Raw genomic sequence first — 6,000 nt, 5'->3', positions numbered from 1 at the left:
TCATTCGGAATACCAGTGACATTGCTTCCAGCCTCACAGAAACACACAAGCCATGACAGTAAGACAAACTGACAAGCAGGTGGTGGTGGAAGCTTGGTGATTGCCATTAGTACTTGTGCAGCGCAGTGATTTACTGAACATGGCCCTTGTGCTATGCTTGACCTAGTAACTCCTCTCCCCGACGCTGACTGAGTAGGGCTGTGCAAATAAGATGCTGTGGTCGCCAATGGGACTGAACAGCATGGCGGTTAAGGGTTAGTGTCAACTTGGCTAGGTCTGCATTCTTATTGCTTTGGCAGCTAAGATCTAGTAATGCCCCCATGATGAGATCTCCTTAAAGATATGACCTGCTTTCAATATAAATGGACCCCGTGGGGAAACTTGCTTGCTTTTGGTAGTGTCTGAATCCTATATCTAGCTCATCAACCTCCAATTCTTTGAACTTGAGGCAGTGGCCTGCCTTTTTTGCCTGCTGACTCTGATTCATCGTCTTCTATAGCCAGAAGCTTGTCATCAGATCTGGAGTTTGTGAGTTCTTCAACCCCTGACGCTACCCAAGTCAGGGGACGCCTCCAGCTTGACATCTGACCCACGGACTTGAAATTCACCTGCTTCTGTAACTATGGGTCCCTGTGAGTCAGAACTGACTCGATGACACCTAACGACGACAACTGTTGAGGAGACCTGGTGGCACAGTGGTTATGCATTGGGCTGCTAACCATAAGGTCAACAGTTCAAAGCTTTGTGAGATAAAGGGGGCTTTCCACTCCCATCAAGAGTTAGTCTCCAAATCTCCCAGGGGCAGTTCTACCCTGCCCCTTAGGGTCGCTATGAGCTGGCACCGACCTGATGGTGGTGAGTGAGTTTTCTACAACTGTGGAGCCGTTTCTGGAATACAATCCTTGCCATGTGCTGCTGGGTAGGTGTTGGGCTGCTAAAGGCACAGGTGGCATTTCAAACCCACCAGCCATCCTACGATAGGAAGAGGAGGCTGTCTGCACTGTAGAGTTACAGCCATGGAGACCCTGCAGCGGGCTGCTGTGAGTCAGAATCTACTCGATGGCAGCGGGTGGGGGTTGATTTTCAGTGTATATGGACATATATAAACTTCACTGGTTTTGCTTTTCGAGAAAACCCTGCCAAAAACATTTGGTGCCTCATGCAAATAAGGCATACGGAACCCTTATGGGGTGGGAGTTGAGGCAATGGACAAGAGGGATGAAAGCCCACATTTCCAACTTTATTGCCACAGCCTTCATTGGGCTACCTACCCTCCCTCACCCCAACAGTGTGCTAGCAAACTTTTCCTTCTCTAACTGATTCTCACTCGTACCTCTCACATCTGATTTAAGGTGCATGAAAAGCCAATGGGACAGAGCAGGGGTATGTGTCAAACTGGCAGCCCATGGGCCACATGTGGTCCCCAAGGTAATTTTTTGTGGCCCACAATGCTCTGAAATAAAATGTAACAAGGGAATTGTGTGTGCGGTATTGCTTCGATCTCCCCTAAGTGCTATTTTCTTTATAACAATTTTTTTCTATTTTCATTTCATTTCAGAGCATTGTGGGCCACAAAAAATTACCTCGGGGGCCGCATGCGGCCTGCGGGCCACCAGTTTGACACCCCTGGGATGGAGTACTGTGCTTTATGATTATGAAAATAGGAGGTTGTTTGACTCCAGCATGGATGCCCTGTGGTATCGCACCTTCCTTTTCATAGTCTCCTTCCCTTCCTCTGTTTGTTTGGACAGATACCTTCATAGGTGTTAGAGCTGCTGTCGCTCAGTAAAAACTACATATAAACTCTCAGACGCTAACTCAATAAATACTGTCAACAGAACAGAATGCACATTTGACTATCTGGCCACCAGGTGGCGCATGCACTTGTTTTTAATCTTCAGCTCTGTTCTAAAACATTGCACTGTTTTCTCTCTGAGGGAAAAACGTTGGCGTAGTTTTCTTCCTTTGGCTGAAATTAAATCTGTGCAACAACAATGCATGAGTTTGATAATATTTGGAATTGTTATGCATAATCACAGACTTCTACTTTGGTTTTATTGGCTTATAATTCACCCATCATGTCATTCAATAGTTCAATCACATCAAGAATAGTTGTACAATAATAACCACAATTAGTTTTAGAATATTTTTTTCATTCTTGTATTCATCATTATTAGCTCACTTCCCACCCCCACAACCTCCCTACCATCCCCCCAAGAAACCATTAATCTAGTAACTGCCTATAAATTTACCTAACCTGGATTTCATTACAGAAAAAATACAATAATAATAAGGTAAAACAGAGAAAGTAAAAAGCAGAAAAACCTCAATCAAGAAAAATGCAGAAAATATTAAAAACTAGAACAAATTTTTAATGGGTCAAAAGGGAGATCAAATTATAAGGTGTTAAATTTTTACTAACTGCATCTACAATAACGCACTTTCTAGGTTCTTCATTCTGATCAGTCATGAGAGTCTTTATTTGTGTCCAATATAGAGATAAGAATATACTTTTATTTAGATGACTTGGAAAATTATATTATCTAAAGAGGAACAGAAAGATATGTGTCCCTGTTCCACAGTGTAACTTTGCCCTTGGAATATTAATAAGCGACATTTAGTTCCTCTTGACTCTACATGAACCTGAAACTACTTGAATGTGAGAGAGGTGACGCTGACTTCTGAGACTACATCAGAAAAGGTCACACGACTTCATCCTCTCTGCTGGAGGCCTTGCTCTGGAGCTGTGAGCCACCAGCTAACAGTTGGAGTCGTCAAACTAGTTGCACAGATAGGCCATTCAAGCAAGATGACAATGGAGTGACATATATAAAATCCGGAAAGAAAACTGCTAACCAGGAATCTTATATCCATCAAAATTATCCCTCAAATATGAGGGAGAAATAAGGTATTTCCAGACAAAGAGAAAATAAAGGAATTTGTAAAAAGACCACCATTACAAAACATTCTAAAGGGAAGACTTGGGACAGAGAATCAACTGCAGGAACATAGAAGATACCACCACCCACTACTCAAAACAACACAGAAATAGAGGAAGACCAAAGAAACCGATAAAGCACACACACATACAGCAGAATGATACTAACAAACCTGCACATAGCATCCATTGTCCCACCGTTTAACAATGGTGTTCAGTGATGAGGGGGGACCAGCCTCACCGCAACCGAATGGATCCAAAGGGTCGTTGTGTAATTATGTGGTCAATTAAAACCTCCCTGGCAGTGATCTCGAGTGTGGCTTGGGGTAAATGTTAACTGTCAGAAGAAGTTTATCATACCTGGAATGTCTACTACAGAGATTAAAATGAATAATTTCTTAAGAATTACAGGGCTACAATATAAAACAACAAATTTTATGCAAAACAGGGTACCGCTTTGGGTACAAAATTACTGACATAATCAGACCGCCAGGGAGGTTAGAGACATCAGACAAGATAAAGCATGCAAGGGCTCACCTCCTGAGTCATGACTTCAGGAGCCAAGTCCAAGCAGAGAGAGAGTGCACAATGTAATCTCACGAGCTTATATACTCTTGAGCAGGCAGGTCACAGTAAGCACATACTCAACAGGAAGGGGTTGTATTAAAAGCATACCCGTAACATGAGGGGGATGAGCTTGGAGTATACACTTAATAGGAAGGGTAGGCACTAGAGACATACATGTGACAGGAAGGCACATATGTAACAAGATGGGAGGCTCACAAGGAAGAGACAGACCAGTCAGGGTGCAGTACAGCACTGATGAAACACACAACTTTCCTCTAGTTGTTTAAGGCTTCCCTCCTCCCCCCACTATCATGACCCCAATTCTACCTTACAAATCTGGTTAGGCCAGAACATGTACGCTGGTATGGATAAGAGCTGGAAACATCGGGAATCCAGGACAGATAAACCCTCAGGAACCAGTAATGGGAGTAGCAACACTAGGAGGGTAAGGGAAGGTAGGAGGGAGTCAAGGGGAACCGATTGACTTATAGCCCCCTCCCAGGGGCATGGAAAACAGAATAGTGGGTGAAGGGAGACAGTGATCTGTGTAGGAAATGAAAAAAAAGTAATTTATAAATTATCAAGGGTTCATGGGGGAGCAAGGGAAAAAAATAAGGAGTCTGATATCAAGGACTCAAGTAGAAAGAAAATGTTTTGTAAAAGATGATGGCAACATATGTACAGATGTGCTTGACCCAATGGATGAATGGATGGATTGTGATAAGAGCTGTAAGAGCCCCCAATTAAAAAAAAAAAGATGAGCAGGCTCTAGAGCAGCAGTTCTCAACCTGTGGGTTGCGACCCCTTTGGGGGCTCAAACAACGCTTTCACAGGGGTCGCCTAAGATCATCAGAAAACACATATTTCCGATGGTTTTCATAATCGAGACACCACTGCTCTCTCCGTCTCCAAGCAGGTCCACTCACAGGCAGATACACCCGCATACGAGTACCCAGGTGAAGACTGTTACCCATGCTACACCATGCTTCCAGACATTTCATTTATTTGTACTTAGAAATAAATATTTCACAATATACTATTCCATATTGTTTTTGTGATGAATCACTGTTTTAATTATGTTCAATTTGTAACAATGAAAATAATCCTGCATATATTTACATTATGATTCATAACAGTAACAAAATTAGAGTTTTTTTCATGAGTTATGAAATAGCAACGAAAATAATTGTATAGTTGGGGGGGTTCACCACCACATGAGGAACTGTATTACAGGGTCACGGCATGAGGAAGGTAGAGAACCACTGCTCCAGAGGCAAGAGGGTAGCCTACCCTTTAATCTCCTGTCCCACTTTGTGAGAGCATGATCACACACTTAGTGCCATCGAGGCAATTCTGAATCACCAAAACCAAAGCCCCAACTCCCTGCCATTGAATCCATTCTTTCCAGCAGAAAGCCTCTTCTCCAAGGAGCAGCTGGTGGGTTAGGACTGCCGGCCCTGCGGTTAGCAGCAAAATGTGTACCACACCACACCACACCACACCACCATGTTTCACATGCTTCCTAACCTAATTAATAGCCTATCAACACTCAAGTCGGAAACTGGGCATCTTTTGACTCCTTTCCCTCATTTCTCACAAGTCGTTTTAGTTCTACTTCAGAGCTTATCTTCTGTCTACTTCTCTAAATTTCATGGGCCTAACCCTATTTTAAACCCCTGGCAGGGTGATGATCTGTGCCTTGGGATGGTGGCCTTTTGGTCAGCAGTTCAAAACCAGCAGTCGGTCCATGGGAGAATGCAGCTATCTACTCCCACAAAGATTCCCTGAGTACTGGAAACCCTAAGGGGCAGCTCTATGGCAATGGCTTTTGGGGGCCTTAGTGATGATTTCATCCAAGATGGACCTTATGACAGTATCTGCCTCTGAACTCTCCCCCACCAAACTCACCTAGCTTCCTAAAGGAAAAATCTAATCCAAGTCGTTTCCGGATTTAAAACCTTTCAATAGCTTATCTGAGTGCCCTCAACTTTGGAGACTTTTTGTTATAATTATCTTGACCATGGCTCCCTGGTATGGCGCTGCTTCCAGCTCACAACAACACTGCTGGGTCAAGTAGAACTGCCCCTCTGGGTTTCCAAGACTGCAACAATCTGTATGGGAGTAGAAGCGTGTCTTTTCCCTGTGGAGCGCCTGGCAGTTTCAAACTGTTGACCTTGCAGTTCGGAGCCTAACTCATAACCCACTATATGCCACCAGGGTTTAAGGACTATGCAAAGTGCTTATGATATGTCAAACTGTTTACTAGGAAATTATTGTATTTAATTATATTTTCTTCCAGGGTGCCTCTGGAGGAATTCAACTCTGCAACCCTTCTGTTAGCAGTTAAGCACAATAACCATAGTTAAGCACAAACACCATTATGAGGGTCCCTCTTCAACCTGCAGAGCTTCAACCTGACAGTTTAAAAAGAACAGAACACTGATCCTTTCCCTGGCATCACCAAAGAATGAGAATTTCAGCAAATATAACTCCAA

Source organism: Tenrec ecaudatus, chromosome 2 (genome assembly GCF_050624435.1).
Source record: "Tenrec ecaudatus isolate mTenEca1 chromosome 2, mTenEca1.hap1, whole genome shotgun sequence".
In the NCBI taxonomy this organism is placed as follows: domain Eukaryota; kingdom Metazoa; phylum Chordata; class Mammalia; order Afrosoricida; family Tenrecidae; genus Tenrec; species Tenrec ecaudatus.
The sequence above is the reverse complement of the archived record's forward strand: the minus strand, read 5'-3'. Positions refer to the sequence as shown.